The following is a 16,914-nucleotide window of genomic DNA, read 5'->3' on the forward strand; positions in this document are numbered from 1 at the left end:
CATGTATTGGAATTAGGCAGAACTAGTGCTTATAAGAAATCTTCTGGGAGAAGGTTTTTTTTTTGTTATGGTAACTTCTCGAAGAAGGGAATCTTAAAAAAAAAAAATGATTTGAATAGATTGATTTCTTTAGTTCAACCTATATATAAACTATTTTGATTGCCCAGGCTATACTTTTACAGAGGTTCATGTTATCAATATTAACTATCAGTTTTGTTTTCTTGTTCACAAATTAGCGAAACGCTATAATCTAAATTCATTGTGGTATGTTTAAAGGTTATGGATTTTGGCAAGTGTAATCTGACCACAGTCTGTTTATTACCACCCAGCGCTATATACTGATGTGTTTCCTTGGTTACATCATTCAGCATTTGAACAGCTATAAAATTTAATTGTTGGTGAAAATTCAGACTTGTAAAGGGGTGGAACAAGGGACTTATGGATTACTTGTATGAAGTATTTTGGCTTCCCTTATTATTACCAACTTTTTGCACTTAACTTTACCAATAAAAACCCAAACATTATTTAACTTTAGTCAGATGTGAGGAAGGCCTTTCCAAAATAATGATACCTGGCATCATAAAAGTTCTTTGATCTTCTTTTAGGTTTTCTGAGTATTTGTTTACTGAGGGCAAGATAAATTGGGGCCTTATTGATCATATGCCACTGTAAGAATTGTTCACATTTACACATAAACATGTTTGGAATTGATCTAAGTTATGCTCTGGGACTGTGAAATTGGTATCTGTTTTTCTAATCTCCTGAATGAGTGTATTACTTGAGATGTTGTATGCATTATTTCTGAATCATTTAGTGGATATTTGCAGTTTATGTGGGGTAAAATTAAGAGCGCAAACCTTAAGCTCTGAATGTTAGAAATGGTGCTGTGAATTGGTGAGTGTCCAAAATCTTTTATTGTTTTAGAACTTTCTTACTTTGGACAACACTGTTTACAATCCAGTCATTAGCTGGAACTTGGAAACCTCTTTGGTATGAAGTGATTTCCTGTGCCAAGGAATCTGACCTGTTTATCAGTATTTGGGGAAATTCCTGGAATGTCCTTTCTTCTCTTTGCCCTCCCCCTACTGCTATATCTCTTTGTCAGATTTCTTCTCTTCTTTCAAATTCCAGTTCCCACACTGCCTCTTTTGCCGGTTACCCCACTGGAATTACTCCTTTTTACAAATTGTGCACAGCATTTTACTTTTATCCTTATTGGCTTCATCATTTGTCCTTTTTTCTTGAATCAGTGTGTATGTGCTTCCTATGTCTGATGGTTGAGGACAGGCATGATGTCTTCTCTAAGTATACCTCATCTATATAAAACAGATAATAGAGGTTTCCCTCCTATAGTCTGTGCTATTACAGATGAATTGATGCTGCTTGGGCCCTAGGATTGGCGAACACCTGAGAGACTCTGGGGAATACTGTATTTCAGATATTGTTTTATTAATAAAAAAATCAGTGTTAGTTTTAGTGGGACTTCAGTCTTTAAAAATTTTTTTCCAGCTCTATTGAAATATAATCAACCCATGACATTGTAAGTTTAAGGTATACAAAGTAGTGATTTTACACACACACACATATATATATATATATATATATAATATTACAGACTGATTACCACAATAAGGTTAGCTAACATATTCATCACTTCACAGTTACTATTTCCTTATTTATTTTGTGGCATTTTAAGGGGACATCAGGTAGCAATGAATGGCATGGCAAGCTTGGGCAGAGTGGCAAGCCAGAAGAGTCTCATTTAGGCTGCAGGCACAGCTGCAGAGAAATCCCTGACAAGGCCTCGTCTCCTCTGTCCTGACCAAATTAGATATCTTTGGTTTTAGAGAAAATATCCCAAAGTTTGTTTTTCTCCATAGGAATAAATTTATTCCTACTAAGGTCTTTGCAGGGCCTTATGAATAAAGGGAGTAGTTAGCTCTGCAACATTCAACGTTTTAATGGGTTGAAGGAAATATTCTCCATATTAGATGCTTTTGGTCCAAATGATAATTAAATACACTAAGCAGATTCCTCTTTGGTGGGGCAGTGTTTGTGGATAGCCCAAATTTGTACATCAAATTAGTGTCTCACAGTGTTAATTTGGTTTTGTTATCTTGGTAATTTTAATTCGAAAAGGAAAGTTAAAGGCAGAGATGCTTGCTTAAAAATGGCAGTGACTCAGGATGCAACAGACAGTAAACAATGTTTTTTCCAGTGTGGAACACACACAGATTTCTGTTTAAACCATATTGTTGGAAAGGTATCTAGAGTCCTAATATTCTACCTGCCTATAAAAATAGTTGACGTATGGTTGTGAACATGCACTGGATTTTAAAATAGCCATCTATTTAAAAAGCTAGCACTGTTTTTGCTTATGATACAGTAAATATGGTGTGTGCCAGAGCCCGTAGGTAGAGACCCGCCCCCGCCTACCCCACCCCCTGTTTTCCCTCCCCATTTGGCTTTGCTTCAGGAGCACATCATCTTTCAGCCCCAGCTCTGAAAGATGCTGACTTCTGTTCTCATTTGTAAGATTAGATGCCTTTTTCTTTTGTTTAAGGCAAAAAAACAAAGCGAAAAAAACTGCACCGAGAACCAAACCTGTTTTACTTGTTTGGATAGAACGTCTTCACTAATTGATGCTAATCAAGAAACTGTTGGCCCGAAACTATTATTCTAGCAAAGGTCAAATACTATAAACTCCTGTCACAGGCACTCAGCACAGCCTGCATTAATAATGAAAGTTTGTATACTAGTATACTTGGTGATTGGCTGGTGGGCCATGGGAACTCAGGACCAGAGAAAATGTCGTTAATGTCGCAGTAATGTGACCCTGCATTTCACATGACTGAGTTTCTTACTTCCACTTACATTGCTAGTTATTATTTTTGTTTACTCTCCTTCCACCTTGCTCCACCTTATTTATGTTTTTCACTGCTAGTCAGAAGATTCAGTTTCCTGAGTACTGTTTCACATTTTTTGTTTTTTTCTAAATGAAACATAAATTTTCTGATAATGAAAACAAGGATCAGTATCCATTAAGTAGTTCTGTGGCTGGTGCAAGCCTTTTTTGGATTAAGAATTCATTAATATTTGTAATGCATTCTTTTGTCTCCCAGAGAAGAGCAAGCCCATTTCCTGTGGATTGTTTATTAGTAATATAATTTGTTACTTTATATTTGGATTACATTTCCCAGATCACTTTGGGCCCATCATGAAACAAAGGAGGCACAGAGCAACCATTTAAAACACTGAATGGAGTAAAACAGCAGATGGTGAAAAGTGGGTGATACTGCTTTTCTCATCCTCGCTTATATGGGGAGACTGGGTAGTGCTGCTTATAGTCATCCCCCCTTATTCGTGGTTTCTCTTTCTGTGGTTACAGTTACTCGTGGTCAATCAGTGTCCAAAAATATTAAATGGAAAATTCCAGAAGTAAACAGTTCATAATTTTTTTTTTTTTGGCTGCTTTGGGTCTTAGTTGGGGCGTGTGGGCTCTTCGTTGAGGCACGTGGGATCTTCCGTTGCGGCGCGCGGGCTCTTCACTGTGCTGCGCAGGCTTGTCTCTAGTTGTGGCCTACCTAGCCTGGCGGGCTCCAGGGCGCGTGGGCTCTGTAGTTGGGGGCACGCGGGCTCTCTAGTTGAGGTGCACGAGCTCAGTAGTTGTGGCGCGCAGGCTTAGTTGCCCCGTGGCATGTGGAATCTTAGTTCCCCGACCAGGGATCAAACCCGCATCCCCTGTGTTTGGAGGCGGATTCTTTACCACTGGACCACCAGGGAAGTCCCAACAATTCCTAAGTTTTAAATTGAGTGCCGTTCTGAGTAGCTCACGCGATGAAGCCTCGCTCTGTCCTGCCCAGAATGTGGATCGTCCCTCTGTCCAGTGTGCCCTGCCCATTAGTCTCTGCATAGCCCCCTCAGTCCTCAGATCCGCTGTTGTGATATCGAGGTGCTTGGGTTCAAGTAACCCTTATTTTACTTAATAAAGGACCTGAAATGCAAGAGTAGTGATGCTGGCGGTTCAGATACGCAAAGAGAAACCGTAAAGTGCTTCCTTTAAGTGAAAAGGTTCTTGACTTAATAAGGGAAAAAAAACCATATGCTGAGGTAGCTAAGATCTATGGTAAGAACGAATTTTCTATTCGTGAAACTGTGAAGAAGGAAAAAAATGTGTGCTAGTTTTGCTCTCGCACCTCAGACTGTAAAAGTTATGGCCACGGTATGTGATCAGTGCTTTAGTTAAGATAGAAAATGTGTTAAGTTTGTACGGTTAGGTACTTTGAGAGAGAGACCCCATTCTATTTTATTGTTAGTCACTGTCGTTAATCTTACTTTGCCTAACTTATAAATTAAACTTTATCATAGGTATGTATGCATAGGAAAAAACCCTGTAGTATATATGGGGCTCAGTACTATCAACAGTTTCAGGCATCCAGTGGGGGTCTTGGAACGTATGAGGGGAGCTGCTGTATTTGCATCTCTGCCATCTCCAGTCCCAGTTCTGTGTCAGTTGACCGAGCTGATACAGCTTTGAAAACCCCTCTGGCTGTCTGTTTCTTTAACGGAAAAACCTCAAAGCTGACAGGCTGTAAAGTGGAAATCATTCTGCCCTTTGATTCTTGGACCATGAATTAATGTTCACCAAGGCACTCCTTCCCTCACCCCGCTGGAGTGTTTCTTGTAGAAAATTTGGAAATCCCATTGTAGAGACAGAACTATGCTTAGTGTTTTTTGATTTTCTAGTTTTTTTTTTTTAATCGATTCTTCCTAAACCCAGGACCACACGTGCTTTGCCATTTTTCACTGAATATTATATCATGAGCACGTTCCAGTTTGCTTGAAGAACTTGACATTCGATGTCCATTGTTTCAATATTCCGTAATTGATTTTTAACTAATTTCTGACTGTTAGATACTTACATTATTTTTCAGTTTAAAAAAATTGTAGCGTGAGCCAAGATATTTTGTTTTTGCTATTAAATGCCTATGAATTTTTAATTTTATAAATGTATTTTATTTATTTTATTTTTGGCTGTGTTGGGTCTTCGTTGCTGCGCGTGGGCTTTTCTCTGGTTGTGGTGAGGGGGGTCTACTCTTTGTTGCGGTGCGCGGGCTTCTCATTGCGGTGGCTTCTCTTTTTGCAGAGCACGGGCTCTAGGTATGCAGGCTTCAGTAGTTGTGGCACGTGGACTCAGTAGTTGTGACGCACGGGCTTAGTTGCTCCACGACATGTGGGATCTTCCCGGATCAGGGCTCGAACCCGTGTCCCCTGCACTGGCAGGCGGATTCTTAACCACTGCACCACCAGGGAAGCCCTAATTTTTAATTTTAGATGTGATAAAATACACATAATAAAATTTCCCATCTTAACCATTTTAAAATGTACAGTTTAGTCATGTTACATACACTTACATTGTTGTGCACCCAGTCTCCAGAACTCCCCATGAGAATATTTTTGTTCAGTAACTTTTACATACGTCTGATCTCTCAAGAGTGGCAGGTTCCCGGAAGTGGAAGTATTGCACTAAATGGACTGCATTTTTAAAGATTTAAAGATTCTTGGTACATACTGCCCAGTCACTTTACAAAAAGCTGCATTGATTTCACATTCCCTCCAGCGTTCTTCGAGTGACCTCCTTTTGAAGTCAGCATCTTCAGGGGACAGTCTTGAGTGGATGGTGTTAGTGGGTGCTTTGTCAGGCCTCGTTGTGGACCACTGAGAATTAGCAAGAGGAGGCTGAGAGGAGTCGTTCTGTAACCCTCCTCTTTTGAACTTCCCTTCTGTCTGCGCTTCTCAATTTCCATTTTTTCTTTCTTTCCACGGTACTATGGCAGGGGAATTATCACAGCTGAGTCAGATCAAGTTCCTGCTCAGAACCACACTCAGCTGGCTTCCAGTTTTAGCTACTGCCGCAGTCTCTGTTCTGTGTGCGGACCTTAGAGGATCACAGACAGGTTGGGGTTGGCGAGGCCTCTAGGGCACAACCAGTCAGGCCTCCTTGCAGATACCGAAGCATCATTACGGAACTTGCCCCGGTGTGCAGGTTAAGGTGGAGGCTGCCCTAAGTCCAGCCCCCTGCCCCCGCCCTAGCACGTTCTCCTATGCCAGTGCTAGTCTGCATTGTTCTGTCTGCACAGAGCTGACACATGAGCTGTAGGTGACATGGCCCTGTGTTCCGGTTGCATGCCTGGGGGGAGGCTATAGGCTGGAGGTGGTACACACAAACATCTGTGAGGCTTCTTCCTAGGGAGGTGGAGGACAGCACAGGGAACACGCAGGCTCACACAGGTCTGCTGGAAGGACCAGCTAGTTCTCAGTCCTGCTGTCACCTCGGAGTGGTCAGGCCACAATCAGGGCTCTCGCCTTCAGCAAGGACGGTTCCTCCTGCTCTGGTGAACTGGACAGCTCTCTTTGTTTCCTCCTGCAAACTTGTTATATGACCGCCTACTCCAAGGAGCTGGGCGACCCTGCCTGTACCTTACTGCTTCATGCAGCCATGACCAGGACACACATACTTTGTTGTTCTGTGCTCACACACAGACCTGTGTGCATTTGGTTTGCTCCACTGTGAACTTGAGGACCTTTGAGTGCCGTTAATTCTCCTGCCTTTGAATCTTGGTTCACCCATACACGATTTGGCTGTACCATGCAATCATGCCCAGGAATTTTAAAGAAGACTGCTGCCTGGGTCCTACCTTCAGAGATTCTGATTTAGTGCCTGTGAGGTATGGCCTGGGCACTGGGATTTTAAAAAAAAATCTTCCCAGGTGATTCTAATATGTAGCAAAGTTTGAGAACTTTGGTAAGGAATATGTGATTATATGATAAAATTCCTTTTCAATGAAGGTAGACGTAGATATTTGTTAGCTTTATTTTTTTAATTTTAGAATATTTGTGGAGGAAAATTCATTACAAAGATGTACAGAACAAGGTACAGTAAATCTTGGTCCCTTCCACCCGCTGTGCCCCTAAAAAGACAACCATTTCTGACAGTTGGTTGAATTTCTGTTTTTTTTTTTTCTTTCTTTCTTTTATTTTTTGGCTGCGTTGGGTCTTTGTTGCTGTGCGTGGGCTTTCTCTAGTTGCAGCGAGTGAGGGCTACTCTTTGTTGCGGTGTGTGGGCTTCTCATTGCAGTGGCTTCTCTTTGTTGCAGAGCACAGGCTCTAGGCATGCGGGCTGCAGTAGTTGTGGCACGTGGGCTCAGTAATTGTGTCTCATGGGCTCTAGAGCACAGGCTCAGCAGTTGTGGCACACGGGCCTGTCTGCTCCGTGGCATGTGGGATCCTCCCAGACCAGGGCTTGAACCCTTGTCCCCTGCACTGGCAGGCGGACTCTTAACCACTGCACCACCAGGGAAGTCCGCTTGAATTTCTTTCCTGCCTTGTTTCTGTACTGAATAAACGATAGTATTTGCCCACTCCCCCGAGCATTGTACATGTAAGAAGATCCCAGTTTCCCACTAAATAAAGAATATTCTTATATATTAATATTTAAAAGCCTCTTTATATTTTCATTGGATAGGCTTTAACTCTAGGATTACTAGTTGAAAACTTTTTTGATTAATGTTGTGAATGGATTATTATATACTTATTGGTCATTTGTACTTTTTTCTTTGGGGAATTCTTGTGGTATTTGTCTTCTGTTCTACTGGGGCAATATAGAGTTCTTACTGAATTACAGCTTTCTTGTTGTTTGTTTTAAGACCATCAGTCATGTATGTTATTCAGAAATTTTCCCAGTTCATGATTTTCCGTTAGGTTTATAGTATTTTATGACTCACAGAAGTTTTTTGTTCTTTCAATTCAAATTTACACATTTTTCCATTATCATTTATCCCTTTGCATTTAAAAGAATAGCTTTATTGGGATATTTTGCATATCATATAATTCATCCATTTAAAGTTTACAGTTCAGTGTTTTTAGCATTTTCACAGGGTTGTGCATCCATTGCCACAATCTAATTTTAGAACATTTTTATGTCCCTGTAAAAAAAAATCCATTTGCATTAGCAGTTACTCCACATTCCTCCCTCCTTCCAGCCCCCCACTCCACAGCCCTAAGCAAACACTAATCTATTTTTTTTTTCCTTTATGGATTTGCCTGTTTGGGGCATTTGGTATAAATAGAATCATATGATATGTGGTCTTTTGTGACTGGCTTCTTTCATGTAGGTATTATATATGCCACGTTTTAAAATCCATTCTTCAGTTTGTGGACGTTTGAGTTGTTTCCACTTTTTGGCTACTATGAATAATGCTGCTATGAACATTTGTGTATGCATTTTTGTGTGATTGTAGCTTTTCATTTTTTTCTGGGGTACATACCAAGGAGTGGAATTGCTGGATTAATATGATAACTCTATGCTTAACCTTTTGAAGTAGTGCCAAATTATTTTCCAACATGACTGCAGTATTTTGGATTCCCAGCTGAGGAGTATGAGGTTTCCAGTTTCTCCACATCCTTGCCAACTCTTGTTATTATCAATCTTTTTGATTATAGCCATTGTAGTACATGTGAACTGGTATCTCATTGTAATTGTAAGAATTCTTTGTATGTTCTAGATACAAGTTATGCAATATGCAAATATTTTCTTCCATTCTGTGCTCTTGATACTATTGTCCTAAGTGCAAAAGTTTCAATTTTTTTTTTTTTTTTTTTTTTTTTTTGCGGTACGCGGGCCTCTCACTATTGTGGGCTCTCCCGTTGTAGAGCACAGGCTCCGGACGCGCAGGCCCAGCGGCCATGGCTCACGGGCCCAGCCGCTCCGCGGCATGTGGGATCTTCTCGGACCGGGGCACGAACCTGTGTCCCCTGCATCGGCAGGCTGACTCTCGACCACTGCACCACCAGGGAAGCCCCCTCCTAAGAGTTTTATAGTTTTAACTCTTACATTTAGGTCTGGATCCTTTTTAACTCCATTTTTCGTGAATGGTGTGTGGTAGGGGTCATTTTCATTCTTTCACGTGAGGAAGGATATCCAGTTGTCCCAGCACCATTTATTGACAAGTCGATTCTTTTCCTGCTGAATGGACTTTGGGTGATCAAGTCACTGTTGTGCCCAGACCAGCCCTTCTGTTCCACTTCCCCTTTGCTTATTCTCCTCCTTCTGTCTTAGGTCAAAACTTTCTCTTTCAGAGTTGACCTCAGGTGTGGCTTGCATCTGTTGCTACATCCAGCCTTCCTTTATGTCTCTCCTTTTCCCTGTATGAGAAAAAACTTACTGTTCCAAACACCTGTAGCACTGTGCTTCCTCCCCCCTCTGCACTGCCTTTCATGGCGTTCCTCTGCCTTGACATTCCGTGAGCTCCCTGTCTTGGGATCTTGCCTTTGTGTTTCCCCTTGGATACTTGGAAACATCTAATCACTTCCTTCAGACAGTTACCCTGGTGATGGGGCACTGGTATGCACCTATTAAAATGAGTAGGATTTTAGTAGTTCACCTTCACCAGTTCCATGTGATTGGTTGAAAATCAGAAAAGCAATTTAAATTGCAGTACCTTGCATTTGTAAAGCTGGGAACATACCTTTCCCCATATCTAGAGAGAACTGATGCTTAATCAAGGTCCTACCTCTCTCAGGACTTCGCTATGATCAGGGATGGGCAAAGAGGAGTATGTGTGAAACGGTCAGCAGCCTTCTCATGCCTCCTTTTCTATGTTCCTGTCACTCTTCTACTTTCTCAGGCTTCTGGCATTTTTTTGCTGCATGTTTCCCACCACCTGCAGTTAATGATGACTGGAGGTTTTACCCAGTCATACTTTACAGCAGTGTCAGGTGCACCCTTTGGTGGTGTCAGATGGCGGCTAGAACAAACCAAGTGCCGTACTCAGAAATGAGGGGCTTTACCTTAAGAAAATTGATGGGAGCAGAGGCAGTGGCGGTGGGAACCTCTTCTTTTTGATCATTTCTGATTCACAGAGAAACACAGAAGTCACAGAAGCCCGTGGAAGATTTCGCACCCGTATCTAACATTAATGAAAGTTAGTGAGTGGTCAAAACCGACAGGAAGGAAGGATTGATGTTCCAGCCTGAATCCTCAAATTTGTAGTGAAGCAAGTCTGTGGGTGGGTTGGCAGGAACAGCTGGCTTTACTCCAGGCAGAGTGGCAAAGGTGTGCAAAAGCTGGGAGTTGGGAAGCGAAAGTGGACATAGAATGGTGATCTCTAGAAGAGAGGTCAGTAAGAGCTGGAGTGTCCTGCAAAAGGAAAACAGGGACCATCAAGAAAATCTTCATTATTCAGGCCTGGAGTGTTGGAACCAGTAAGCTTTGCATCTGGGGGTTTATTGAGAGTTACCAGCTAACAGTTACAGATGGAACCCCTTTGCTGTGCAAGGGTTCTGAGAAATAAAATTTAGGAAACTCTTCCAAGGAGATGTGACTTTCTTTTTGCTTCTCTCACCAACAAAATGTTCCTTTATTGGCCAAAGGTCCTAAGTGGCAGTTAATGAGCTCACCTTTTTTAAAAAATAGAATTTATTTATTTATTTATAAAAATTTTTTTTGTGTGTGGTACACGGGCCTCTCACTGTTGTGGCCTCTCCCGTTGCGGAGCACAGGCTCCGGATGCGCAGGCTCAGAGGCCATGGCTCACGGGCCCAGCCGCTCCACGGCATGTGGGATCTTCCCAGACCGGGGCACGAACCCGTGTCCCCTGCATTGGCAGGCGGACTCTTAACCACTGCGCCACCAGGGAAGCCCAAAATAGAATTTATTTAAAACAGTTTTAGGTTCACTGCAAAACTGAATGGAAGGTACAGAGATTGCCTGTTGACTCCTGTCCCCATACATGCATGGCCTCCCTCATTGTCAGTATCCCCACCAGAGGGTACATTTGTTACAGCTAATGAATCTGTATCGACACATCTTTATCACCCAAAGTCCAAAGTTTACATTATGGTGTTAGACATTCTCTGAGTTTGGACAAATGTATAATGACATGTATCCATCATTGTGGTATTATACAGAATTTTTACTGCCCCCAAAATCCTCTGTGCTTCACCTAATCGTCCCTCTCTCCCTACCCCAACTCAAACCCCTGGCAACTACTGATCGTTTTACTGTCTCCATGGTTTTGCCTTTTCCAGAATGTCATATAGTTGAAATTATACAGTATGTAGCCTTTTCAGATTGGTTTTTTCATTTAGTAATAGGCATTTAAGATTCTTCCATGTCTTTTCATGGCTTGAGAGCTCATCTTCTTTTTAGTGCTGAATAATAGTCCATTGTCTGGATGTACCATGGTTATTTATCCATTCATCTACTAAAGGACATCTTGGTTGCTTTGAGGTTTTGGCAGCTATGAATAAAACTGCTGCAAACATCTGTGTGCAGGTTTTTGTGTGGACGTAGTTTTCAACTCGTTTAGGTAAATAAATACCAAGGAACGTGATTGCTGGATCATATGGTAAGAGTGCTTAGTTTCATAAGGAACCAACAAACTGTCTTCTGAAGTTGCTGTACCCATTTTGCATTCTCACAAGCAGTGAATGAGAGTTCCTCTGGCTCTGCATCCTCGCTAGCATTTGGTGGTGTTAGTGTTTTGGATTTTGGCCTTTCTAATAGGTGTATGGTGGTGTCTTGTTGTTTTAATTGGCATTTCCCTGATGACACATGTTGTGGTGCATCTTTTTGTATGCTTATTTGCCATCTGTATATCTTCCCTGGTGAGGTGTCTGCTAAGATTTCGTCCTTTTTAAAAATCAGGTTGTTTTCTTATTGTTGAGTTTTTTTTTTTGTTTGTTTGTTTTTTTTTTTGTGGTACGTGGGCCTCTCACTGTTGTGGCCTCTCCCGTTGCGGAGCACAGGCTCTGGACGCACAGGCTCAGTGGCCATGGCTCACGGGCCCAGCCGCTCCATGGCATGTGGGATCCTCCTGGACTGGGGCACGAACCCGTGTCCCCTGAGTTGGCAGGCGGACTCTCAACCACTGCGCCACCAGGGAAGCCCCTTATTGTTGAGTTTTAAGAGTTCTTTGTATATTTTGGATAACAGTCCTTTATCAGATATATCTTTTACAAATATTTTCTCCTTGTCTGTGGCTCATCTTCTTAGTCTGTTGACATTGTCTTTCTCAGAGCAGAAGCTTTTAGTTTTAATGAAGTCCAGCTTATCAGTGATTTCTCCCATGAATCATACCTTTGGTATTATATCTAAAAAGCCCTTGCCATACCCAAGGTCATATAGATTTTCTCCTATTTTACCTTCTAGAAATTTTATAGTTTTTTTTTTTTTTTTTTTTTCTTTTTTTTAATGCGGGCCTCTCACTGTTGTGGCATCTCCCGCTGCGGAGCACAGGCTCCGGACATGCAGGCTCAGCGGCCATGGCTCATGGGCCCAGCTGCTCCGCGGCACGTGGGATCCTCCCGGACCGGGGCACGAACCTGTGTCCCCTGCATTGGCAGGCGGACTCTCAACCACTGCGCCACCAGGGAAGCCCCGAAGTTTTATAGTTTTGTTTTAAGTTTGTGAGCCATTTTGAGTTAAATTTTGTGAAGGGTATGGAGTTTCTGTCCAGATTCATTTTTTTGTATGTAGATGTCCAGTTATTCCAGCACCATTTGTTGAAAAGACTTTGCTCCATTGTATTGCCTTTGCTCCTTTGTGAAAGATCAGTTGACTGTATTTATATGTGTCTATTTCTGGGCTTTCTGTTATGTTCCATTGATCTGTTTGTCTATTCTGTGCCAATACCACACTGTCTTGATTACTTTAGCTTTATAGTAAATCTTGAAGTCTGGTAGAAGAACTGTGTTCTTCTCCTTCAGTGTTATGTTGGCTATTCTGGGTCTTTTGCCTCTCCACATAAACTTCAGAATCAGTTTGTCAGTATCCACAAAATAACTTGTTGGGGCTTTGATTGAGATTATATTGAATCTGTTAATCAATTTGGGAAGGACTGACATCTTGACAGTATTGAGTCTTCCCATCCTTGAATGTGGACCATCTCATTTTGTTAGTTCTTTGATTTCTTTCTTCTGCGTTTTGTAGCTTTCCTCACATAGATCTTGTATCTATTTTGCTTTTTATACCTAAGTATTTCATTTTGAGGGATGCTAATGCAAATGGTATCCTACTTTTAATTTCATATTCCACTTGTTCATTGCTGGCATATAGAAAATTGATTGACTTTTGTATATTAACCTTGTATCTTAGAACCTTGCTATAATCCCTTGTTACAGGAGTTTTTGGTCAGTTCTTTCAGATTTTCTACATTGACAGTCATGTCATCTGTGAATAAAGACAGTTTTATTTCTTCCTTCCCAAGCTGTATACCTTTTATTTCCTTTTCTTGCCTTATTGCATTAGCTAGGACTTCTAGTATAATGTTGAAAAGGAGTGGAGAGAGGGGATATCCTTGCCTTGTTCCTGATCTCAGTGAGAAAGCTTTTTGTTTCCACCAGTAAGTATATTAGCTGTAGAGTTTTTATAGATATCTTTATCAAGGTGAGGAAGTTCCCCTCTATTCCTAGTTTACTGAGAGTTTTTATCAAGAATGTGTGTTAGATTTTGTCAAATACATATTCTGCATCTATTGATATGACCATGTGATTTTGCTTTTTAGCCTATTAATGTGATGGATTACATTAATTGATTTGCTAGTGATGAACCAGCCTTGCATACCTGGGATAAATCCCACTTGGTTGTGATGTGTAATTCTTTTTATACGTTCTTAGATTCAACTTGATAGTATTTTGTTGAGGATTTTTTCATCTATGCTCATGAGAGATATTGTTCTGTAGGTTTCTTATAATGTCTTTGTCTGGTTTTGGTATTAGAGCAATGTTGGCTTCATAGAATGAGTTAGGAAGTATTCCCTCTGCTTCCATCCTCTGACAGAGATTGTAGAGAATTGGTACCTATCTGGGCTTGGTGCTTTCTGTTTTGGAAAGTTATTAATTATTGATTCAATTTCTTTAATAGATATAGGCCTACTCAGAATCAATTTCACTTTTGGAAAAGCCTAGGAGAATAAGTTAGCCACCATAAGTTAGGGAGTTGTGAGTCTCTGGTTTTAGCTGAGTTATTAATGATCCTGATAGGTACCTTTCTCCACCGCAGTCTTGGGCAGGTTGGAACTGTATTCACCTCCCACTTGGTGTGCTTGGTTAAGTTATAGGTGTTTCTTCATCTGAGCGATGGGGGTAATAATGGTGCTTCTCTTATAGGGTAAGTGAAATTGAGATGTATACCATAAAGCGTAGGGCATGGTACACAAGCTCTCCTTTGGGGCTTGCTATTTCACTGCAACTGTCTGCCTTGGAGCCCATCTTCAACTTTCTTCATCTGACTCAGCGGCTGATTCTCACAGTACCGGTCCTCTTGATTCCCTATTCTCAGCCAGATGCTTCCCAGTGGAATTTCACCCTCAGATCTGTATGCTTTCTGGCATACATATGTCTTCTTGATGTGCAGCAGGCTTTGTTCCCTGTGAATAGGATGAAAGCAGCATAACGCAGTGACTGACCGACTGTCTGGATTCCAGTTCCAGCTCTGCCATCAACTACTTATGTTATTCATCTTCTTTTGGTTTGCACATGATTCGTGTGAAGTAATTAAAATTATGTCGTAAAATTGCCCTGTAAAGGAAGCCAGCTCTTGGAACTAGTGATGCAAATGCAAAGGTTTAAGAAAGCAGTAGTTCTTAGCAGAAAAGAGACAATTAGGTAAAGAAAAAAGGTCAGATTCCTGGTGGTGCCCTGCCTCAGTAATCTGGGAAGCTCCCGTGAGCTCTTCGTTGAAATGAGAAACAGTGATTCGTGAAGCTGATAGAGAGTAAGTGCTCCAAAATGGTTCAAATGTGTTCCCTGGGCAGTGCGAGCAAAACTCCAATGAAAGTTGAGCAGACAGCTACTTATTGTCTGAAGCTAAGCACGAGAACGGGGTTACAAAGTTGCTCCTTACACAGGTAAATGAAAAAGAATGTAAGGCAGAAACGTTTGCATCAGGTTACCCTTGAGCATCCCTTAAATGGCTCATAAATGCTACATGTAGACACAGCGTCTTTGGATGGTACCACCATTTTTCTTCTGCCATTGGCAGATTGTTGTGTTTTGTTTTTTGCACCAGGTGAAGTAGGTAGTTTGTACTTAGGATGGCATTGTACCAGAAATTACGTACTTTATACACCAGAATTCCACTATGTGAAAAGCACGTAGGGGCTGAGAGTGGCTGAAGGAGAAGCAGATGTGTGTGTCTCATCCTCCAGAACCACCCCCCATCTCGTAGAACACATGTACTTGAATGCAAGTGAGGTAACTCCACTCCACCTAACGCAGGAGGGGAGTGGCATCTGAGAATGCAGGAAGTGTTATGGACACTTCTGTCTCAGGCATTTTGACGTTTCACAATGACTCTCGATGTTGACGGTCTTCAGTAATCAAAAGAAAATATATGCCTGTTGTACACATCCTGGAGTCTAGTGTTAATATTTGACATGGAAACTAGAGGTCTTGGCAGTGCGGGTGACAGGCTAGGAATCTCCTGCTGTGTTAATCAAAGAATGATTGTCGACTTTGAGCTCTTTAGTAACTTTAGTAAATTCAATAACTTTATTAAAAATAATTTACTTTTACAAAATAATCTACAACCTTTTTTTCCACTTCTACAGCTCCTATTAGAGCCAGATGTATTCTCTAAGATTTGAATGAGTGTGTATACGTTCTCATGTACACATAAAAATATGAGTATATGCATGCAAAAGATTTGCAGAGTCCATGATTTGTTTGTTTGGGGTGTTTTTGGAAGTTGTGAGGTTTAAGCAGCTCTTGTTTGCATTAGATAAGCTTGAACTTCTGTACACTCTGCCTTTTCCCTCGCTGCCTTCTAGATGGAGAAATTCTACCCAAGCTATGTGGTGTTGTGGGAAGCTTCTGGCCGTAAAAGACAGACAGACCTGGGTTCAAATCCTGTTCTCAGTAGCTCTGTGTCCTTGGAAATTACTTTGCCGCTTCTCTGATTCTCGGTTTTCCTCATCTGGGAATGAGAATGAACTACCTAGTGTATTGGTCTTTGAGAGGATAGAGGGAATGTGTGACGAGTGCCTGGCTCCTAAAACCCCCACAAGAAACGCTTCTGCTGCCCCTGATTCCCGAGAGCGGGTAATTCGCCCCTCTCTCCCTTTGTTGGCCTCTCTCATACCTCTTGTTTTGTCTTCAGTCTGGTTTTCTGACATGGACAGCAGGGAAAGCTCCACTGCTTCAGTGCAGGGACCTGTAAAGTCTAATTGTTGATATTTGGGTATGGGTTTGTTAGCTCTGGTCATGGTTTTCATCTCCTGTTGTCTGTGCTGTTCCCGACCAAATGCCTTGTTTATTCTTGGTCCTATTGTAGCTCTTATTGAAAGTGATAAAGGTCAACCTGTGAGAATGCAAGTAACCATGTTTTGGAGGAGTGTGGAAAGCAGTTCCTAAGGAAGCAAACTGGTGCTAAAGATGTTGGGGGTGAGAGTAGGGAAACCACCCAGCATCTGTGTGTTGTCTTGAGGTGACGTTTGCTTCTGCCCGGCTGTACAGGATGCCTCGGAACGGCCACCTGAGCCCTACAAGACTCTCAGGAAGAAATGGTGTCACAGTCCAGGCCAAGGACTTGATATTAACTTGATGTTAAGTTTTACTGCATATTTTTCTTAAGTTTGTGGTGTTTTAATAAGCAATCGAAGAATAACATGTCCTTTTAAGGCAGGAAAAATATGACTGTAGCTTGATACCTGCCAGTCACGTGACTGACTCACACTGTTGCATGTAGATTTCTTCATGATACACAGAAAGGAAAAAATAAAGATGTGTTGAGTCCCATGTGTTTTCCCTGAAATGAGAAAGGCACGTCCTAGCAGACTGCTTAAGAGAATCACATTTTTAATTTGCATTTGGACACCTTTTCATTATTTTTGTGGTTCATGTTCCACATTTCTT

General features: G+C 41.6%; 1 protein-coding gene across 4 annotated transcripts in view; it reads left to right on the plus strand.

The window, feature by feature from the left end:
• TANC1 (tetratricopeptide repeat, ankyrin repeat and coiled-coil containing 1) overlaps positions 1-16,914 on the plus strand; it is a 239,929-nt gene that overhangs the window by 105,028 nt on the left and 117,987 nt on the right. The gene's annotated exons all lie outside the window — the stretch shown is intronic.

The sequence above is a fragment of the Mesoplodon mirus genome (genome assembly GCF_964341445.2).
Source record: "Mesoplodon mirus genome assembly, chromosome: 8".
In the NCBI taxonomy this organism is placed as follows: Eukaryota; Metazoa; Chordata; class Mammalia; order Artiodactyla; family Ziphiidae; genus Mesoplodon; species Mesoplodon mirus.